The 23,810-nt window shown below is 41.5% G+C and overlaps 1 protein-coding gene across 2 annotated transcripts in view; it reads left to right on the forward strand.

Moving 5' to 3' along the window:
- The first annotated feature begins 21,770 nt into the window (after positions 1-21,770).
- The window catches only part of elfn1b (extracellular leucine-rich repeat and fibronectin type III domain containing 1b), a 140,977-nt gene continuing 138,937 nt past the window's right edge, over positions 21,771-23,810 (forward strand). For both annotated transcript variants that reach the window (XM_017717406.2, XM_037543522.1), the window contains exon 1: positions 21,771-22,130. The gene's annotated coding sequence lies outside the window, so the exon portion shown is untranslated. The remainder of the gene's footprint in view (positions 22,131-23,810) is intronic.

Below are 23,810 nucleotides of genomic sequence, written 5' to 3' on the forward strand. Positions count from 1 at the left end.
TAACATGAATCACTGAATCATCGTTTTGAAAGCCTACATGTTCTACGATTTAATAGACTAGCTATCGCTGTGTGCAGTAGTAGGCAGATAATGGTTGATGGTTGTAGTACCAGTGAGGGTGAAATAATGAGAAATATCTGAAATTTTTATCAAGGATATACTCAATGTTAGAGGATTTTAACTAGCAAATGAATGTCTACCAAGCTGGATAACTTAGCTGAAGTCATATGAAGTCATAATTTCTCCACTAAAGTACACAGAGCCAAATTATGTCTTTACCTGCACAGCTATATGGGGCCTTTTTTGTTGTTGTGTTTTTAGCTTCATAATGCGCCACACATTTCCAAGAGGAGGCATGCAGGCCAGTCTAGCAGCCAAACATTCATTATGCAGCGATGCTGTTGTAACACATGTAATGTGACTGTGTTCCTATGTTGAAAACAGCAATACCCAATAATCAGTGGTGGACAGTAAAGATGTAGATGTAATTTGTTACTGTACTTAAGTAGTTTTTTCATGTTTCTGTACTTTACTGAAGTTTTTTCCATTTTGGGCGACTTTTTCTTTCACTCCACTACATTTCAAAGTCAAATATCTCACTTTCTACTCCGCTACATTTTGAGAAATCTGTTGTTTCTTTTGGCTTATTTGTGCATAAAAATGTAACATCAAAACAAAAGCAGTGTGAAGCAATAACACCAATCAGGGCACAGCACAGCACAGACTTATAGTAAATTAGTTTGGGCTGGTTTATGTTTATGAACAGAGGCCAACAGATCAACATAGTAAAGGAGCTCATTTGTGATCCTGAGTTTAAAGCCAGTTTTTATTAAACACCTAAATGTTGCAAATAAATCTTAAACTGAAACTTTGCTTGTGTGTAAAAAGTGATTTCAGAGCCACTCGGTTCTCCCTGATGGAAACTGTTTACCTTCAGTGTTTTGTGCTTATGATCATTTTAATAGACGTCAGCGTCACTAATTAATGACGTTCTATTAAAAGACTGGTTTACCAAGAGAGACGCTGGAGGACTTTCACCTGAAATGAGTTCATGAAGCCAGTCTGGTTATAAAAATGATAACAGGACATCAGAGCCAGAATTACTCTTTTAGTACTTTTACTTTATACTTAAGTACATTTGAGGGGAAATACTTTAGTACTTTTACTCAAGTGGAGGTCTAAAGGGAGGAACTTCTACTTTTACTGGAGTAATATTTTACCTTGGGTATCTCTGCTTTAACTCAAGTACATGATTTGTGTACTTCGTCCACCAATGCCAGTAATACATCCCCATACCTTGACCGATGCTGGTTTTGGAACTTCATGCTGGTAAGAATCTGGATGGTCCTTTACTTCTTTATGTCTTTAGGCACTCTCAAAGATCGAGTCGTCACACCACAATACATGTTTCCTCTGTGCATTTCAGATGAGCTCCAGCCCAGAGAAGTCGGCAGGGTTTCTGGATGTTGCTGACATATGACTTCTGCTGTGCATAGCACAGCCTTGTATTTGTAAATGCAGTGATAAAATGCAGTGTTTACTGACAGCGGTTTATCGAAGTAGTCCAGAGCACATGGGGTGATATCCACCACAGCAGCATTCTGGTTCTGAATGCAGTGTCATCTGAGAGGTTGGAGGTCGCAGGCATTCAGTTGTGGTTTGCAGCCTTTTTTGATTTTTAAGCACATATATTTCTCCAAAGTCCTTGAAACTTTTAATAATAGTTTTCACTACAGAAGCCTTTCCTGGACACTCCTTTTATACCCAAGCGTGATTACATCACTTCTTCTAAAACGTTCTGTTTGTATTAACACTACCTGGGTTCGTATTAACAGTCCTGGTTGCCCTTCACTAACCTGTAATATATCAAATCAGAGACTCTTCTTGTACAACCTTAGTATCATTTTACCTGCTTTCAGAAAAAACTCATGTGTGTCCACGTAACATAGCATCCCTCTTGTGAAGATGGACAAATGGAGAAATAAATGTAAAGTATCGCAAAGAGTCTTAGCTCCTTACTGAATGTGTAGAACACAAATGGAGATAATCTCTTTCCTCCAGGTGCCTCAGTATTAAAGACGATGACCTTGCTGTACATCAACCTGACCATCTTTGAAATGACCCATCAGTCATGCTGTGGCTTCTTTAGGTTGTTCTTCAAATGCACAGCAAACTGCTTAAAGGGAATAACTGAAAATATAAATGCAGCGCAGAAACTGGGTGCTATCAGTGTCAACAATGGGATTTTATTTGCTTATCAGTGAGGACCAGGTCGGGTGAAGAGCACATGTGCAGTGGACTATTCCTGTGTAGAAGCTATAGGGTGGAGAGATATGCATGCTCTGAGACCAATTTGCTGATGAGATGTCAGCATGGGCCACTTAGAGCTGTTGGCTGATTGTACCTGCTCATCAATGATAACAGGCTTGTTGGTGCAGGAAAAAAACAAGCTTTGGTGAGAAATGTACACACAGAACTAAGGCCAGCTTAGAAAACAGCTTCTAGTTAAGACATTGACCCTTATTCATCAAAGTTGTGTATGGCTCCATTTAACTGTGGTAGATGTGCATGTAGGCTTGAGTGTAATGTTTTAACAAGCTGAGAAAAGCCTGATTTGTGGTTAGATAAATCTAAATTATTGTCAATAACATCTATATTATCAGCAGTAACAGCCAAAATAAAAAGAAAAACGATCATACTACAACCCCAATTCCAATGAAGTTGTGACGTTGTGTAAAACATAAATAAAAACAGAATACGATGATTTGCAAATCCTTTTCAACCCATATTCAATTGAATACACTACAAAGACAAGATATTTAATGTTCAAACGGATAAACTTTATAGTTTTTTGCAAATATTCACTCATTTTGAATTTGATGCCTGCAACACGTTCCAAAGAAGTTGGGATAGGGGCATGTTTACCACTGTGTTACATCACTGTTTTTATTTATGTTTTACACAATGTCCCAACTTCATTGGAATTGGGGTTGTAGTTATTTTGCACACAGCAACCCCTGTGGGTTGGGGATGTCCTTAAACCCTTAAAGCCTTTTCTTTACACTACTGATACAGTAAATACCTACCTCCTTTAAATACAAAGCATAAAAAGTTACTTCATATACTGCGATATTGTCACCCAATCAGCCAGTGTTTTATGAAAATAATAACACTACACAATCCCATCACTCTACTGTTTAAAAAAAACTACATTTTGTTCATTTCACACTTTATTCTTTTTAATTGTTATAAAATAAAGTGATTGAACTTCTGGCCAGTGTAGGGAGCAGCACACCTCCTACTAGACCCCAAAACCATGGGTTCATGAGCTGCCAAATACTGTTCTTTTAGATAAGATAAGATAAGATAAGATAAAATAAGATAAGATAAGATAAGATAAGATAAGATAAGATAAGATAAGATAAGAGAAGATAAGATAAGATAAGATAAGGCTTTATTGTCATTCGCATCACATGTGGTACATGAGGTGGAATAAAATAGTGTACTCAAGGTCCCAGTTAACTCCCAAAAGTAACAATAAACAATAAATAGAAGGTGCAAATAACAGCAGCATGAAACACAGCAGCATTAGTATGAGGTAGAAGGTGTATATCGTAATACTGGTAATGTGTAAAGTGACGTATAAAGTGACATGTGTAGGGGTGATGTAGTAGAGGCACTTATTCAGTACTGCAGCAGAGATAAATAAGTGGGCATGAAGTGCCATTGCAGTGATGTCTGATTGGAATTTAAGACCCTTATGGCTTCAGGGAAGAAGCTGTTTCTCAGTCTGGTTGTTTTGCACTTAATGCTCTGCAGCCTCCTACCTGAGGGGAGCAGGACAAAAAGTGTGTGTGCTGGATGGGTGGGGTCCTTCATGATGCCAGTGGCCCTTTTCCTGCATCTGGAGGTGTAAATGTCCATGGTGGTGGGAAGGCTGACTCCAACAGTCCTCTGTGCAGCCTTCACCACCCTCTGCAGAGCTTTCCTTTCTGCCACAGAGCAGCTTCCGTGCCACACGGTGATGCTGGAGCACAGAACGCTCTCCACCACACATCTGTAGAATGAGGTGAGGACTGAGCTCCCGAGTCCAGCACGCCTCAGCCTTCTGAGGAAGTATAGGCGCTGATCAGGCTGGAAGTGTTATTACTCCAGGTAAGATTGTTACTTAGGTGTACGCCTAAGTCCCTATAGCTGGAGACCAATTCCACTGCAGATCCGCCGACATGTAGGGGGAGAGGAGGGATGGTGTTGCCCCTTCTGAAATCCACAATCATCTCCTTTGTCTTCTTCACGTTGATGCAGAGATTGTTCTCACTGCACCAACTCTCCAGGTGTTCCACCTCCTGCCTATAGCCAGACTCATCACTATTTGTGATGCATCCAACCACTGCTGTATCAGCCGCAAACTTTACAATATGACAGCCTGGATGGACGGCTGAGCAGTCATATGTGAGCAGTGTAAACAGGAGGGGGCTCAGCACACAGCCCTGAGGGGAGCCGGTGCTGAGGATGATGGTGGAGGAGGAGATGTTGTGGATCTTCACAGACTGCGGCCTGTTAGTCAGGAAGTCCAATTATGGAGAGAGGTGCTCAGTCCAAGTGTATGGTGTATGTAAGCCAGGGTCTGGGGAATCATGGCGTTAAAGCCAGATGTGAAGTCCACAAAGAGCATATGGACGTAAGAATCCTTACTCTCCAGGTGGGTGAGGGCAGTGTGAACCACAGATGAGATGGCATCCTCTGTGGATCGTTTTTTCAGGCACGTGTACTGGTGTGGATCCCCAGTGACATTATTGTTGGCTTTGATGTGGGTCATAACCAGTCTTTCATAGCTATGTGACTATCGGGGTGAGGGTGACTGGCTGATAGTCATTCAGTCCTGTCACTGTGGAGCTCTTAGGGACTGGGATGATGGTGGTGGTCTTCAGACAGGTGGGGACAACTGCCTGGATTAAAGAGGAGTTAAAGATGTCTGTCAGCACCTCAGAGAGTTGGTCTGCACAGCACTTCAGTACACGCCCTGGAATGCCAGCAGCTTTGTGGGGATTAATCTTCTTAAGGATCCTCCTCACCTCAGTTTGGGTCACACTGAGGTGCTGTTCTCCAGGTGGTGGAGTGAGTCTGGTGCTGGGGGTGTGTGTTTGGGCCCTCAAAGCAGGCACAGAACAGAATCGGGCAGTGAGGGGTCCCTAGTGCACTGTGCATCTCTTGTGTTGTAGTCTGTGATGCACTTAATGCCCTTACACATGCTCCGTGGATCCTGGGAAGAAAAATTACTCTGGATCTTCCGAGCGTATGAAGCTTTGGCCCTCTTTACACCTGCCGTCAGCTCATGTCTAGCTCTCCTGAGTATCTGTGAATCGCCAGACCTGAAAGCAGCATCCCTGACTTTCAGCAGAGATTGGATCTCTGCATTCAGCCAGGGTTTCTGGTTCGGGTAGCACGTCACAGTCCTGGTGGTGGTGACATCCTCAACACACTTGCTGATGTATCCAAGGACAGCAGATGTGTAATCTTCTAGATCCAGCTCCCCATCGTGCACAGCAGCATCCCTGAACACCTGCCAGTCTGTGCACTCGAAGCAGTCCTGCAGCACAGAGTCACCATCACTGGGCCACACAGTAATGGTCTTCTGAGTGGGTCTGGAGTGTCTCAGCAGGGGATGATAGGCAGGGACCAGCATGATGGAGATGTGATCGGAGAGGCCAAGGTGGGGGCGGGGTATGGCTCTGTATGCGTCTCGTATGTTTGTATACACACGGTCCAGTGTGTTATTTCCCCATCTATCTATCTATCTATCTATCTATCTATCTATCTATCTATCTATCATGTAGCTCCTTCAGCGCATCATTAGCACCAGGCGGGATGTAAACTGTAATGACAAACACTACCGTGAACTGACGAATTAAATAATGCGGCCGAAACTTTACAGTCAGTAGCTGTTAATCATGACACAGTTTGTGCACCAACCTTTGGTTACATACACGCATAAGCCGCCCCCGCGGGCTTTCACCGATAGCTGGTTGCGGTCTGCACGGAAGAGCAGCCGGCAGGAGATCCGGCATTCTGTTTGTTCTTTTATTGTCTCACTAGTGAAATATCTGCACAAATTAGTGTGTGATTCATGTAAATGATATGCAAGGCCAAATTGCGGCTTGTCCCTTTGAAAATGATATGTAAATAAGGTAGTCGCGTTTCCACTGAACCTGATTCATCAATCGTGCCCAAATCACCATTTGTTTTGTCATCACATTACATTCAGACCTCATTCATTGTTGTCAGTGGACCAGCACACATCACAACTGACAAGTGTCCCTTAGGCGTGCACAACGTACTATGCATTTTTAAACTGTACGTTTAAAGGTAAAAAGCTGTCCGAGCACTGATGAAAGAGCGCCATACATCATCCACAACTAGCCGATCAGTTTTGAGGATGGCTTATGTCTAGTCACTTACCGTCCTAGGAGGAAAAGTTAGTTTTGGCTGTGTTCAAACAACCAGAGCTGTACAACCCTCAATACAAAGACTACTGCAGTATAAACATGAAAAAAGACAACATATAAAGATCTTAGATTGGATGTACAGTTCTAGGGAATTGAACTGATGTTCAACTTTACATTATGTGCATGCTTATAAACTTTAAAAAGGTTCTTTATACTCACCAATCTGATCACAAAATGGGTTCTTTAAAGAACTCTCCATTGGAATGTTCTTTAGAGAACCAACAGTGTTTCTCCTATGGCATTACACCATTGTAAATGAGATTTGTTTCTGATTGGCTGCCCTGTATTACCAACAAACACTGAAAGTCAACAGACGCTCAAACCTTTTCTGTAAATATTTTCTGTCAACTGCATCCAGGTCTTCATCAAGGTCATGCAGACTCATGCAGGAGAGTATATCTTACTGGGCACTAAGAAAATGAGCAAAACTTTACTGCTGACCACAGAGCTCAGCAACGTGTTAAAGCTTGGGTAGTTTTTCAACTTCACAGTAAGTCACACTGTCCTCTAAACCACATTGATGTCTATTGTTTGCTAGGAACATTTGCATCGTAGCTCTAGTGCTAAACGAAAATAAATAGCCAAATTTGAACATTCACTGTCGTGGCTGACCAACTACATCTTAGATGAGTGGAAAATTGGATTGAACCATTCCTTTAAAGATAGTTCACAAAGCTAAAGAAAGTCAGAGTGTACGATATCAATGGATCTCTATGGAGTTCACACACAAGACACATGCCTAGCAAGCGTGTGTGGATTGAAACAAGGATAAACATGGTAAGGCTGACAGTTGTGGGCATAGTACACAAATCATGTACTTGAGTTAAAGCAGAGATACCCAAGACATTACTCCGGTAAAAGCGGTAAAAGTAGTTCCTCCCTTTAGACGTCCACTTGAGTAAAAGTACAAAAGTATTTCCCTCAAATGTACTTAAGTATCAAAAGTAAAAGTACTATAATAAAATATTAATTATGGCTTTAATGTCCTGTTATCATTTTTGTAACAAGACTGTCTTCATGAACTCATTTTGGATGAAAATACTCCAGTGTCTCTCTTGGTAAACCAGTCTTTTAATAGAATGTGATTAATTAGTGACGCTGAGGTCTATTAAGATTATCATAAGCATAAAACACTGAAGGTAAACAGTTTCCATCAGGGAGAACCGAGTGGCTCTGAAATCACTTTTTACAAACAAGCAAAGTTTCAGTTTAAGACTTATTTACAACTTAGTTCCAAGTTTAAGTTTAATAAAAACTTTAAACTCAGGATCACAGATGAGCTCCTTTACTATGTTGATCTGTAGGCGTCTGTTCATAAACATAAACCAGCCCAAACTCATTTACTATAAAATGAAATGGTGTTTGTAGAAATTCAGAAAAAAGCCGCGTCAGTCTCGACTGCATATGTGGACATATTTCTATATTGTGCTCTATTTACACAAAGTTAGGTTAGTTCATCTTTTATGTTGAACAGACTCTCCCAAAGTTTTACGCTGCTGCGCTGACGTTGAACCGTGTGCTGCACTGGGTCGGTATGACCAACAGGTCAAAACCAGCTGTAAACAAAGTGACCGCTGGGCCCTGATTGGTGCTCTGGCTTTGCGCTTCTTTCATTTTGACATGAAAGAAGTTACTGTTGTTTATTCTCAGTTGTGTAGGTGGGGAGACGAAAGCTCTGTACACACTATCTGGATTTAAACATGAACAACTTTAATTCAAATTAAAAGATAGTGTTAATAGCCCTGTTGAGAGATCCAGAAGCCAATGTGGAATCTCCCTCAAGTCCACGATGGTTCAGCTTTTTTAAACTGAGTGTGCGCACACACACAATGTACACACATAATGTACATCCATACATTCACATAAGAAAACATCTGGAAAAGCTTATTCTAATGCTTATTCTATTTGCTTCAGAGAAAGCAAGAAGCCCAACTTTCTCCCGGGACCTCAAACTTGGGCCCCCTTGCTCATTCCAAACCTAAGACATATTGCTCCCAGAGAGCACACAGAAAATCTGACTTTACGTATGGAATGACAGATAAAAATATAAAGAAAAACATGAATATTGCAATATAATAATATAACAAATACAAGATAAGTGTAAACACACCTCATTACATTTGTATGCACAAAAACCAAAAGGAACAACAGATTTGTAATCTAAATGTAGTGGAGTGAAAAGTAAGATATTTGACTTTGAAATGTAGTGGAGTTGTAACATGGAGCGAGGAGGGGGACGCACATGCTGAGATAAGTAAGATTTATTATGGGCAAATCCAGGGTCATAGTCATAAGAGTCCAGGTTCAAGTAGCCAATACGGAGAGATCGTGGGGCAGACATGACAGACACCAGAATTAATCAGAACAAGCAGCACAGAACAAACACCACAGCAGATAATACCAACAACACAGACAGAGATTCAAACAAAGACCAGTAACCAGACTGGGGAAAACACAGGGCTTAAATACAAGGGTAACAAGGAACAGGTGCAAACACAGGTGGAGACAATCAGGGGTGGAGTCATGAAACAAGGGGGCAGGACTAGAAGACCAAAACAAACACATGGACAGGACTGGGAGGGGCCAATCATGACAGGAGTGAAAGTAAGTCACCCAAAATGGAAAAACTTCAGTTAAGTTCAGATACGCGATAAACAACATAAGTACAGTTATAAATTACAATTAAATCTTTACTGTCCACCACTGAAAGATGAATAAAGCTGCTATGTATTAAGAGCTGAATTTGCTCCACGTTTGATCAGAGACAGCTCTTGGCAGTGCCCACCCCAGCACAAACATGATCGATTGATCTACTAGGTGACATTTGCCCAAGCTCTATCAAAAGTTCAAGCACTTTAAACTTTCAGACTCATCTCAGTGCTCAAGCCACACCCCATACTCTGTGAATCAATGTGATGATAGAGCTAATTTCACATTTACCTCATATAACAAATCAATAGCAAATAGCTGGTCTCAGCCCAGGTGGCACGAAATAATGATGAGAGAGCTAAACAGTCTTCAACTGCAGCCACATCCCAAAGCCTAATAGAGAATTCTACACCCTAGAGCTTTTGTGTTTGTCATTTCATCAGGTGTTTTCTTGAAAAGGAGGCGGGGTGGGGGGATCGGGCAGGGGTGGGTGGGCATTCGTCGTTCGTTACAGATCTGAAAAACAACACTGTGCCACGTATCCTTTGTGTAATTTTAGCATGTGTTAGCTTTATAATCATTTTAGGAAGCAAAATCAATGCCTGAAGGAATATCTGCTCAATCTCTTTAATGTCAGCTGTCTCAGCTAATCAGCTATCAATCAATCTGCTTCACCGCAGAGCGACTATAATGAGAATATTTTGCACTCAGGCTTTTATTCATTATGTCAGAAGTAATAAATTAACATCTGTATGGATTGGACATTTTCTCTGTATGAGAATAACTTAGTACCCATAATCAATATACAGCGACTGATCACTTTATTAAGTCCACCTCCTTGTTTCTACGTTCATTGTCCATTTTATCAGCTCCACTTACTGTATAGGGGCACTTTGTAGTTCTACAGTTACAGACTGGAGTCCATCTGTTTCTCTGATACTTTATTATCCCACTTTTACCCTGTTCTGCAGTGGTCAGCACCCCCATGGACCCTCACAGAGCAGGTACTATTGGGGTGGTGGATCATTCTCAGCACTGCAGTGAGTTACTGTGTGTTGTGCTGGTCTGAGTGGATCAGACACCGATGGAGTTTTTAAACACCTCAGTGTCACTGCTGGACTGAGAATAGTCCAACAACCAAAAATCTCCAAACAACAGTGTCTTGTGACCACTTACGAAGGACTACAAAGTGACCAATACACACTGTGCAGCAACAGATGAGCTACTGTCTCTGACTTTACATCTACAAGGTGGACCACCAAAGTAGGAGTGTCTAATAGAGTGGACAGTGAGTGGACACACTGTTTAAAAACTCTATCAGCACTGCTGTGATCCATTCTAGAGTTATTGTGCCAAGCAGTCCTAAAATATATGCTAACCAACCAAATGTAGGTTTTTTTAGCAGTACATACAGTATTATGGCCAAAATTACGCACACTCTATGAGGGGCTACTAAGTGCTCAAGCACCTAGTGCATAAAAATCCTCTGTTGATCACACAGTACAGCCTCTGGAAGCATCAGGACCTACATCCATAGGGTTTCCATGGCTGAGGAAATGCATACTAATCTAAAATCACTATGTGCAATGCCAAGCGTAGGCTGGAGCATACCGCCACTGGACTCTGGAGCAGTGGACATGTTCTCTGCAGTAATGAATCATGCTTCACTATCTGCAGTCTGATGGATGAATCTGGATTTGGATGATGCCCTGAGAATGCTGTCTACCAGAATTCATAGTGAAAAAAGTAAAGTTTGGTGGAGATGGGATAATGGGCTGGGGCTGTTTTCAGGGTTTGAGCCCTGTTCCAGGGTATTTTTAATGTAACAGCATTTAGACAGTTATATGAGCCTTGACCTCAACGCCACTGAACACCTTTGGTATGAACTGGCTTTCTCCTCCTCCTCCTCCTCATCATCATCATCATCAACCACTTAGTCCAGATAGGGTCGCGGTAGTAGTAGGGAGAGCAGAGAATCCCAGATGACCCTGTCCCCCACAACTTCCTCCAGCTCAACTTGGAGATATAATCTTTCCAGTGGGTCCTAGGACGACCCCGGAGTCTTGTCCCTGTAGGCCATTCCTGGTACACCCCCACCAGGAGGCGTCCAGGTTGCATCTGGATCAAATGCCTGAACCACCTCAACTGGCTCCTCTTAATGCGGAGGAGTGGCGGCTCTACTCCTAGCTCCTCCCGGATGACCGAGCTCCTCACCCTATCAAGTATAGTGTAGCCCGCCACCCTGCGAAGAAAGCTAATTTTTGCCACTTGTATTCACGATCATTACCCACAGATGCCCAAGCTCATATGGTCATGATGGTTAGGTGTCCACATACTTTTGTCCACAGAGTGTGTCTTTCAGTCTATCACAGACAAACGGACTGATGTCACCAGCCTTCAGTCAACTACATTTGGAGGATTTTTAGAATGTTTTTTTTTCTGTTTTTTTAATCTGTCTTCATCCACACCTTATGTCTCATAGCTGAGGCAAAATTCTCCCTGAGAAAAGAGCTTAAACACTGAATATATCAAATTTCGCATGTGTCGCTATCCCTATCCCACCCTGTCTCTCTCAAGCTGGTGCCAACTAGGTGAACGAATAAGCAGATTATGTAAATCATTCATCAGGTACAAAGTGATCCTGAAAGAGACAGAGAATGTCTTTCTTTTTCTTCTTCCTACCTGTTTGTTTCCCTATTGCTCCATGTCCTTCACGTTACCTTTCATCTTTCCTCTGTACTCTCTATATCTCTGTAATGGGTTGATTTGATTGTCGTTTCGTTTTGTGGAGCAAGATTAGGTTTGTTTTTGAAGTTCCGTAGCCCACTGAAGTCGTCTAGTCACTCTGTAGTTGGCGTCATGCCCACATTAGGGTTTGCGCTTGTGTCTTCTATGGAAGTGACTGAATGGGACTGAATGCCCAAAGGGTTCCAAACCCAATAGATTTTGCACATTTTCTTTCTAAATGTCACTGGACCCTCTGACTTATGAGGTTGTTGAAGAGTTGAAATATGAATTTTGCTACATGTTCACTGCTTACGGGCTGAATTGACATCATAAGACTGGCATCCTCACCAAGTACCCTATTTAAACCAGCAAGCTTTGCCAAAAGTGGTAGTCAAGTTGCTTTGGCAGCAATAAAGTACATTTAGAGTAGCTACGTTTGCATGTTTGTAGCATGTGACTGTGTCAAACTGTATAAGTTCAAGCAATTGATTTCAGTTGCCATGCTGGCTCTGCATTGTTAGCCTACTGCATTGTGATTTACGTTAAGTTACGGTAAGTTATAATATAAATAATAAAATTGATACAAAGATGTAAACGTAGGCTAAATAACACGAAACCAGGCCAATACCATAAATTAAAACGAGCTATGGTTGTAATCATGCTAACTAGCGGTACATATAATGTAATAATATACTGTAATGTAAAATAATACATAATAATGTATCGATTATTTTAGCCAAACAATTTCATGAAACAGTCAATCATTTGCTGAGTTCAGATTACGTAGCTCAACTCAATGTGCAATTTAGTTTCAGGTAAATTGCAAGCAACTAAAGTTTCAACTTGTTTGAAACTCAGCTGTACGAAATGTACGAAATGAACCTTTACTGTCATTACACATTGTACTTGTACATTTGCGCAACGAAATTGGTTTACAGCCCCCCCCTCCCCTCTTGGTGCAATAGAAATAGAAAGTTAAAATATAAAATTATCCATCCATCCATCCATCCATCCATCCATCCATCCATCCATCCATCCATCCATCCATCCATCCATCCATTTTCTAAGCCGCTTCTCCGTCAGGGTCACGGGGGGGTGCTGGAGCCTATCCCAGCAGTCTTCGGGCGGAAGGCAGGATACACCCTGGACAGGTCGCCAGTCCATCACAGGGCAGACAGACAGACACAGACAGTGTCTCACTCACACTCACACCTAGGGACAATTTAGCACACCCAATTGGCCTGACTGCATGTCTTTGGACTGTGGGAGGAAACCGGAGAACCCGGAGGAAACCCACGCAGACACGGGGAGAACATGCAAACTCCACACAGAGAGGACCCTGGTCACCCGGCCGGGGAATCGAACCCAGGCCCTCCTTGCTGTGAGGCCACAGCGCTACCCACCACGCCACCGTGCCGCCCAAATATAAAATTATGATATATAAAAGTTTTAAAGTATAAACTAAATAACAGATTAGGGCTACGGTTAAGTATACAGGCATAAGCTCTCCTATTTTAACTGTAATGAACTCAGCTGAACGGTTTCATGAAACAGCTAATCATTTGACGAGCAAAAGAGCTGCAGTGTGCCTCACAATATTCAACTCAATATGTAATTTAATTCTGTCAAATATTTTGAGGAAACAGCCAATCAAAACCCTGATAGTGTAGCATGTGATCGTGTCATTCTAAGCATTTGATTTCAATTGCCATGCTAGCTTTGCATTGTTAGCCTGTTGTGATTTACACAACTAAGTTATTCATTTACAATACCATAAATGAAAACTATCTATGGTTGTAATCATGCTAACTAGCAGAATAACAGAATGTATCGATTATTTTTTAAATTTCTTCATGCAACTGTACACAGCTTTTGTTTTGTGCAGCTTGTAACCTGCAACATGTATGAAAGTTTCACAGTGTAAATAAATGTCCTTTTTAAACCTCTACTTTCTTTTTGAAAAAGTGAGCTGATCACTCTTATATGAGCTAGTAGAAATTTCTGAAGTCCTTCAGCAAACAGACCTGTAGGACAAAAGTAATTATGTGATAGCGGTTGTTTGTTGTCCTTTAAATGGAACCTGCAGTCAGGCAAGCTCTGTCCTATCTGCCAAACACTTTTGATAGATTAATGCCCTTGAGGGTCTAGAGTATATAAAAACGTAATTCCATCTTTAATTCATCGCATGTCGTGATGGAAACGGTCAAAGGAATTCTGTGAATTGACAGATCTTTTAATGGAAATTAACAGCGAAGAAAACAAACGAGCATCATGCGCTATTCATTATATCACTCATCTAGGTAATAATGAGCCAATGACTTGAAGGCCTACACCAATGTATACCAAATGCCCAAATGTTTTTTATCCTCGGAAATCAAGGGGATTAATAGGCGGTTTGACTCTTCATTGCTGCAGTAACAGCCTCTACTCTCCTGGAAAGGCTTTACATTAGATCTTGGAACATTGGTGTGGGGATTTGTTTGTATTCAGCCACAAGAGCATTAGTCAGGTCAGGTACTGACGCTGGATGATCACAAACTCCAATCCGACACATCCCAAAGGTATTGGATGGAGCCCCATCAGTCCAGAAAACTGAGTTTAGGCCAATGCTGGAGGCTCTATGAGGCCTGGCACGGGGCACGGTGACCTTAAGCTAATGTGTGGCTCATCGAGAGAATCACATTCTATGGTCACTGCTTCTCTGTGGTGATGACACAAACTGAACATCTGCGTCAGCCATGGGTGCAAGTTAAAGTGGTTGATTTCACTACTTGGGCATCTAGTGTCCAACACCACAACACCTGACACCATTTGCAGGTATAGTTCTGCTCTATTTGTGTGGAAAATGAATGGTTCACCTGCTTTGAACTGTACATGAAAGAGGGCCACCTGTCACAACAATACTATGAAAACAATGGTAGACTTTTCTACAGTCCGTGCTGACAGGTTCTTTTGCTCTTCTGATGCCCTGATGTTTTAATCAGGCGGTGCTTAATTAAATATTGATGAAATTTGGCATTCTGTAATGTTAATTAGCCATTAGTGTTTTCTAAGTAGGACTTTCTGCTGCTGCGGTGGTAAGACAGTAACTTTGAGAAAGGGCACAATGAAAACAAGGCCAAGAAAAGAAGTGCAAATAAAGCTACTTATAATAGGAAAATGTATCATAAGACAAACTGAATCAGGTCCAGTGTTGCATCAGCTATGTGTACATTCAAACATGGAATAGTTGCATGTTACAACTTAAAACTTAAGTTTAGGTTCATGCGTTGCTAAATCAAAACAAGTCGCACCACAAACTAGTTTTGACATTGAGCTTAGTAGTTTTTAAATATTTACACCCCCCTGAGTTTTGGAGAAGCCGTTAAAACCACATAGAAAGTACATAAAAGACCAAAAACATGACTTTTTGGTTAGCTAAGAAAAAAATTTGCTGTGATTTTAAGTGCTGGATATTTTTCCCCCATTGTAAAAGTCCATTGCAGCTAGTTCACTGATTGGCTCTGAACATGTTATCATCATGTTAAAGCGACAGATACATGAGTTAGTTCTTACTAGTTAAAACATGACTTACAGATTTGTGATGCAACCAAATTTGAAACTAATTAGAGTTAAGGACATAGTAAAGACTTTACGACCAAACTTGCTAAAATGGAGCAACCCAGTCCAAAAGACAATATTTATGGATTGATCATTAGACATATAGGTTATATCAGTTGCCATTGATGGTTTCCACAGAATCTTTATGCTTGTTCTTAGGTTAAACCCCTTAAAAGGCCAGGATGCACAAGCAGACCCAGAGTTTTATTACACACTTCTATAAACAAAAGCCCAGTCCCATTTCACCACTTAGCTCGTCCCCTTCCATTTGTTTACATCTAGGGGTTGAGTGTCCCAATTTTTGACAGAGGCGTAGCATGAAGTTTTAGAGCAACATGACCCTGCAAATGGAGTGATGAGAAAAATTGAAAAAATGGAAAGATGGCTGCACAAGCGACCAGGAAAACCCACAAATGTGAGTATTTTTCTGTAAACTAATTGTCTTTAATGTTGTTTCAAAATATTATGGACCTTTTTTTGATAACATGCATAAAAAAAAATATCTGCTAGTATGCCCATGTCTTCCCATTACACCTTAAATGGGCCATTCTGGTGCCTCAGGCATCACTACTGCTGTACCATTTAAGGTGGAATGGAATATTCTAGCAAGCTGGTGAATAGCTGACTTCAGCTTCATATCACCGAAGTCTTAGATGGGCGATAATAAATGATGGTTGATCCCCGCCCACCCCCCTACCAAAAGCAAGAACATCACAAGAATGGAACAAAGCACAGCACATAACAGTGGGGGGCACCATAACTGATCTGGCCTATAATAATCATGACAAACAAATACATGCATAATATAGAATAATTACACCATTACAGCATGTATTCCATGCTTATCTGAACAGGTTTATGCTGGTCTAGTGCTGGTCTGGTGGTTGTTTAGCTGGTCATCCAGCATGGTCAGACAACATCATGTTAACGCCAAGCTAATGGTGTACATTCACATTTCTGTATTGAATTTAAAACTGTACAGCTCTAGCTTGAACACTAACCGTTGCAGCTTGTAAGAAATGCATGTAATATATGTTTCTTTTGTATATCAAAGTTTGTGTATGTGCACATACACCAATGTGCCAAAATATTATGACGACTCATAGATGAAGTGATTGTATGTCAAGGTCTGAGATATGTTAGACAGTAAGGGAACGGTAAGTTCTTGTAGTTGACATGTTGGACGCAGGAGAAATGGGCAGGCAGACCAAATCGTTAAGGCCAGATAACAGAGTCGGAGCATCTCCAAAACAACAAAACCTGCAGGATGAGCAGTGAGTGTCTGCCAACAGTGATCCAAGGAAGAACAAACCATGAACCTGTGACATGGGTGTTGAGTGCCCAAGGTTCCTCAATATGCAAGGACAATGAAAATTATTCCATCTGGTCCAAACCAACAGAAGAGAGCAATGGAAGAATATCACCTAGTCTTATGATTCTGGGCAATGTTCTGCTGGGAAACCCTGGGTCCAGGCATTCATGTGGACATGTACCACCTACCTAAACATCCAGACCAGGTGCACCCCTTCATGACAAGGATTCCCTGATGGCAACGGCCTCTTCCAGCAAGATAACGTGTCCTGCCACGCTGCACACATTGTTCAGGAATCGTTTGAGGAACACAACAAAAACTTTAAGGCGTCCCTGGCCTCCAAAATTCATAGGTTTCATTTGAGCATTTGTGAGATGTAGAGAAACAACAAGTCCAATCTGCAGTGGCTCCACCTCACAACATACAGGCTAATGTCTTGGTGCCAGATACCTCAGGCCACGTTCAGAGTGTTGTACAGTCCATGACTTGATGGGTCAGACCTTCAAGACCAGTGCCTTGTATCTAAGGTGTGATGAGGCTAAGCAGCATGTCTTTCATAAATAGAACACTGCAAATCAGACAGATTACCTTAAATACACCCCTAAAAATGGCTTTCCATGGGTTCTTTAGTAAAAGCAACAGCTATAGGTCAAACTTTCATCATTCAAAGAACTGAATGTCTAAATGATTCTTTGTATGGTTAAATGCTTCTTCACTATGAGAAAACTCTTCAAAGAACCATTTTATCCCCAATTTAGTCATATCTTATCCTACCCACTAGTTAGGACTCCCCAGTCACACAATACCACCAGAGGCAGGAGGGCGAAGGCTTCCTCCGAGACCTGTGAAGCACCAGCACATCTTTTTGAACTGCCACTTATGCAATGTCATCAGACAGCCGAATGTGCTCGGAGGAAAGTGGCACCCACCAGATCTGTTACATCAGCTAACAGATGACTGCACTGACTAGCACCATGTTAAGTGATGGTGGGGGAGACAGGGGGCCATCCTACCTCCCCAGTGAGCGAGGCCAACTGTGCTCTCTTCGACTGTAACATCACTAAGGATTGAACTGGTGTCTCCTGATGATAGAGTCAATGCTCGGGAGTCCATTTTTTAAAAGGGTTCTGTATATTACCAAAAAGGGTTCAGCTATTATTACAAGTTGAAGAACTGTCTGTTACATGAACACAATGATAAAAATGGGAAATATATTTTGACAGGATAATGAATGTACGAACACTCTCAAACTGCTGCCTACCAGCCACTCATAATTGCCAAACAAATATAGGTTGCTGAATGGTTCTTGGCTTGGATGTAGAGATCAAAGACAAGGTTCTTCCGACTTGCATCTCTTTTAAGAAAAATGCATCTTTGAAAAAAAATCCATTGAAAGGTTATTAGTCCTCAATGGCAAATTGGTCTTCAGGGACCACCAGGTGGTCCAAATTTTTGCTCAAATCCTGTACTAGGCTGGGGAAAAATGTAAACCATCTGGAGATTCTTGTGGTCTGGTTAGGGAACCACTGTTCTATGGCATCGCTCCAAAGAGCTCTTTTTGGCACCTGTACTTTTCAAAGGGAATGTGAGCAAACTTGGCAGGAGAAGTGGACAAACGCAGCTCTATCATGATGTGCAAAGTTAACAGAATTACAAAATGATCACAGGCCCTGTGAACTGCTAGTCCTGGTTAAATGTATTGATTGGGTTGATGAATATTTAAAAACCGATGGCTAGCATATCTTCAGGTGTGGTGCTATTTAATTATTCACTGTTTTCTTTCAACTATCCTCAGGCTAGACAGCATTGGAAGGTCTTCAGATGTAAGAGTTCAGAGTGACCACTCTTAAAAACGAAAGGTTCTTCGTATGACACCACACTTCCTTAAAAATGGTTCTTCATGGGCTCTTAAGAAAAGGCAATGGTTGTATATAGAACGGCAACATCCATTGGCATGGTTAATACTTCTTCTCTGTACTCTTTAAAAAGATGGGGCTTCAAGGGTTCTTTAGTATAGACAATGGTTCTATATAGAACCATGAGGACTCAACAAATCCTTTGCATGATTAAAGGGTTTCTTGTGTTATGAAAGGGTTATTCAGACTGTGGTGTACATGGTTCTATACAGCACCCAAAAGCGTTCTTCTACTGTTATGATGTCAAGCTTGTAATAATAGAAAAACCCATTTGGGTGCTATTTAGAACCCTTATCAAAAATGTTTTTTATAGAACTGTCTGAAGAACCCTTTTATAATGCAAAGAACCCTTTGATCATGCAAAGGGTTCTTTGAGTGTTCATGGCTCTATATGGGACCAAATTATTTACAAAAGAACCTTTGAAGAACCATCCTTTTTAAGAGTGCACAGTAGTTACCTCTGTAATGTGATTAGACAGGAGGCTGTTCTGGATAAGAGAGTCTGCCAAATGCCATAGATTAGATTAGATTTAGTTTCTTTTAAACAAAATGTAGATTTTATTTGCAGCCTAACTTCATGAAGCTTAGGATGACCACAAATCTTAATGCCTCCTGTTGCATTAGGACCTCTGGAGCTCCACCCTTCAGATGATCAGGTTGGTGTCCATCGCGTTCTATGTTCCTCAGCAACACCTTTGCACTTTTTCTTAGTACAATAATTCTGATTAATTTACTACCACCACTGTTCTCACTGTGGATATATTTCAACTAGTTCTGTCAATGTTTTTCCTTCTTGACAGAGGAAGGAATGTTCAGAGACGATTTTGCAAACGGTCAGTTTTTACAGTCATGTTTTATAGTTTTGCCGCTCTGGTCAAGTAATGTTTTGTTGAAACATTTGACATTTGTATCCAAGTGAAAATAAGAGTTTGATGTTGTACATAAACATGGAGTGTGTTTACATGTACTCCATAATCCAATCAGAATCATATTTGTGCAGTTTTCCAGTTATTCAAATGGTCATGTTAAATGGGTATAAGTTAAAGGGGAATTCTAATGATTTTGCATTCTTAATATGAATATATGTCAACAAGTGTATTTCATATATGTGACATATTAACAAATATGATCGTACTTTATATCCAATGCTGACTGTCAGATATGCACACATATGTGACGTACATGCCAGCCTATTTGAAATTGTACACTCTGAAATATGGGATACACATTTCAGCCATTTTTAAATGTGATAAAAAATATATGGATGGAATATATTACTCATAAATGTTTTCCTGCCCTCTATGTTCCTATCTGCTTTCTTGTTTCAGTTGACACTGATGCTAATAAAGATCACTCACACAAGACACTCCTGTCTCCTCATCTGCCTGGCCAGCAAGAACAAAAAATTCTTCACTTAATCTAAGTTAATGCAACGTAATTTTTTTTTTTGTGGCAAATCTGAAAATTTGTGTTGGTCCATTCATCAATGTTTATACAGTAAAGGTCTGCTGCTCAAATTATGTAGGAAACTTAAAATTGCAAAAAAATATTTTTTTAGACAGCAATGATATTTAATGTTCACCCACGTATACATGCATCATACACATATAATGCTTGTGTCCAATATTTGATACAAACGTACATGATCCTTGGTTATAATTGTGCATATATGGCCATAGATCAGATATCTGTACGGCTGATTTGCTAAAGAAGTTCATTCTTTGAAAAATAAAATTGACCGAAAAGTTCTTTACGGAACCAAACGTGGTTCTTCAGTGGCATCCCTCACAAGAACTAAGCCTACGTTCAACAATCTCCCAGGCAGAGAGGATAAAACCTCTCTCTCTCTCCCCTTCTTCTGTCTCTCTCTTCTCTTTCTCTTAATTTTTCCTGCCTCTCTTTCTCTGTCTTACTCTTTCTCCTTATCGCTCTTTCTTCCTCTCTCACCATTTCTCCCTCTCCCTCCTTCTTCCTACTTCTCCCTCTCTGTCTGTCTCTCTCTTTCTGCCCCTCTGTCTCTCCTTTCCCATCTCTCTCTCTCTCTCCCCTTCCTTCTCTATCTCGGTCTCGCTCCCTCTTTTTTCCTGCCTCTCTCTCTGTCTCCCTCACTCTGTCTTTCTCTTTCTCCCCATCCCTCTCTCTTTCTCCTTATCTCTCTCCCTCTCTCTCTCTCTCTGCCTGTCTCTGTCCCACCCTCTCCTTTTCTCTTTCCCTCTCTTTCTCCATCTCTAGCTTTCATGGTCTCTCTCTCTCTCTCTGCCTTTCTCTCCTCTCTTCTCATTATCTCTCCTCCTCTCCCTCTCTCCTTCCTTCTTCCTCCTTCTCCCTGCTTCTCTCTCTCTCTCTATCTTCCTTTCTCCGACTGTCTCTGCCACTCTCTCGCCCTGCTCTCTCCTTTCCTCTCTCTCTGTCTCTCTTTCCATTTCCCTTTCCCTCTCTTTCTCTATCTCTCTCTCTCCCCCACTTTCTCTCTGCCTCTCTCTCTCACCCTGCTATCTTTCCTTTCCTCACTCGCTGTCACTCTTTCTCTCTTTCCATTTCCCTTTCCCTCTCTTTCTCTATCTCTAGCTTTCATGGTCTCTCTCTGCCTTTCTCTCTCTCCTCTCTCTTCTCATTATCTCTCCTTCTCTATCTCTCCTTCCTTCTTCCTCCTTCTCTCTGTATCTGTCTCTCTCTCTCCTTTCCTCTCTCTCTCTATTTCACACCCTCCTTCTCTATCTATGTCCATCACTCTTTCTGATCCTCCTTCTCCCTGCTTCTCTCTCGCTCTCTCTGCCTCTCTCTCTCCTTGCTATCTCTCCTTTCCTCTCTCTGTCTCTCTCTCTCTCTCTCTCTCTATTTCCCTCTCTCTCTATTTCTCTCTCCCTCCTTCTCTACCTCACCCCCTGGCCTCTTTCCCTCCTTCTCCCTCCTTACTCTCTCTCTGTTTCTCTCTCTCTCTCTCTGTGTCCCTCTCTCTGTCTTCTGTCTGGCTCTCTCTCTCCCCCCTCTCTCCCCTTCTCGCTCTCTCTCTCTCTCTCTCTCTCTCTCTCTCTCTCTCTCTCTCCCCGCGTGATCTGACTGGCTGCCTCAGTCTCGGTGCTGGCGATGAGAAGCAGCCGCTCTCTCTGGCGTGTGGTGCAGAATAAACAGTGAGAGGAGGAGAAAAAAAAAACAATCCAAGCTCTCAATCACCGTTTAGCCCTCAATTAATCAGCACACTGCTGCTGCACGGGCTCGGGGAGATTTGTGGCTGCCGCAGTGGCCGGTCCCTCAGCTCCAGGCTTTTATAGACTGCAGCCGGACCGTACGCAGTGCTGGATTTCGCAGTTCTGCTCCTCATCCAGACGCCTCACCGGTGAACACCACACCAACATGCATCTCCTGCTCTCCATGTGAACATGTGATCTGGACAGAGCTCCTGACAGCAGATTGATCAAGGTAAGGTGGTCAGCTTCTGCACTCCAGTGTCTAATACCTGTCTTCTGGAACTGAGCATATCAATGGCATTGATGGATTAGCCTTTTCTGTAAATGCATGCTGGATGGGAATATTGGTCACCCTGCTTAAACTGGGAAGCTGAACAGAAGGGCATGAAGGAAATCAGTGTTCAAAGTTATTTCAGCATCTGTAAACCTTCATTATCTAGCACATAGAAGACCCTACAGAGCCCCATTTCAGAGATTATGAGGGGTTTTGTGCAGAGTTGGTAATGTTAGGCATCTCAAATGAAGCCTGTTTGGTTTTCTGATGGTTTTCTTGCACTGCGATTGCAACATGTCCACATCCTTGGCACCTGATCAGCATTAGATCCCAACTGTTCTTCCAAAGGTTGAAACCCTTTTAGAACATGCAAGGTCTCTGTTACAATATCACAACATTCTGGACACAAACAAGGCTAGAAGAACCCAAAAAAGTTTTTAAAAACTGTTCCAAAGGAAAGATCAGCAGTGTTGCTAAATGGACAACCCCTGTTTAAGGTGAACAGAGCGTTTCAGCACCGTGGACAGCTCCCCATATATATATATATATATATATATATATATATATATATAGCCTCCTGTAGTTACCAATGCAATTTGGCCATTTGTTGCAGTATGTACAGTCAAAACTGATGTTTTTGTGTGTGGTTCCAAAATTGCCATGAAGTACATGTTTTACAGTATGGGAAAAAATCAGGGACCACCCTATATACATATATCACATTTTTCAGCATTAAGTGTATCCACCCATCCGCCCTTATCACAGCCTCCATTCTATTTCATGGGCTGTTTTTCAGTTTTCCAAAGAAACCAGGGATATTTTTCCATAACTATAAAATTCAGTCTTAGAAGTTGGTTGGTTTTCTATTTCTCATAATTAAAGTAATCCCAAAAAAAACATATTTAGACTCCACATAAAGCCTCACTCTACATCTCAGATGTCCAGTTTGGGTGTTCATCTCACTGCTGTCAGACCAACACCTCATACCTCCAAAATGGTAACCTTACAGGAGAAGGAAAAACTTAAATCAGTGGAACCAGATGTTTTTCCAAGTAATTCTGGGCTGTTTATTTTTGTCCATTCATCTTGAGATGTAAACGCAATATATAGGATAGTAGGCAATTTCAAATTATGCCAAAAACTGAAAAGATATGAGGTTTTGTTCCAATAGCAGGGATATTTAGTGGACTACATCTGACAGAACTACAGCAATAAAAATCTGTGCATTTTTTCAGTTGGTACAGCTTTTTAATTGGAACAGTCAAACTTCAGGAAGATTTGTACCAAGAATTATTCCAATTCTTTGTTGTCCTCCCAGTTTTTGGGGGGGATTTTTTTCCTATTTCTCACCAATTTTGTCAGTACCATCCACTAACTAGGACTCAAACACAAGCTTCTTTGGAGTCAAGAAGCATCATTGCATCTTTTTGAACTGCCACTAACGCAACGTCATTGAATGGCTGAACACATTTGGAAGAGAATACTAACTGCCATTACTGTTAAGACAGCTAACAGCCGCCTGCACTGGCTACCATTCTACCCACACTGGGAGGCCAATAATGCTCTTTTGGACTTGGACACGGATGGCTGTAGCATCTCCAGGCATCAAACTCGTGATCTCCTGATAATAGAGCTTCA

This window comes from Pygocentrus nattereri, chromosome 12, assembly GCF_015220715.1.
Source record: "Pygocentrus nattereri isolate fPygNat1 chromosome 12, fPygNat1.pri, whole genome shotgun sequence".
Taxonomy (NCBI): Eukaryota; Metazoa; Chordata; class Actinopteri; order Characiformes; family Serrasalmidae; genus Pygocentrus; species Pygocentrus nattereri.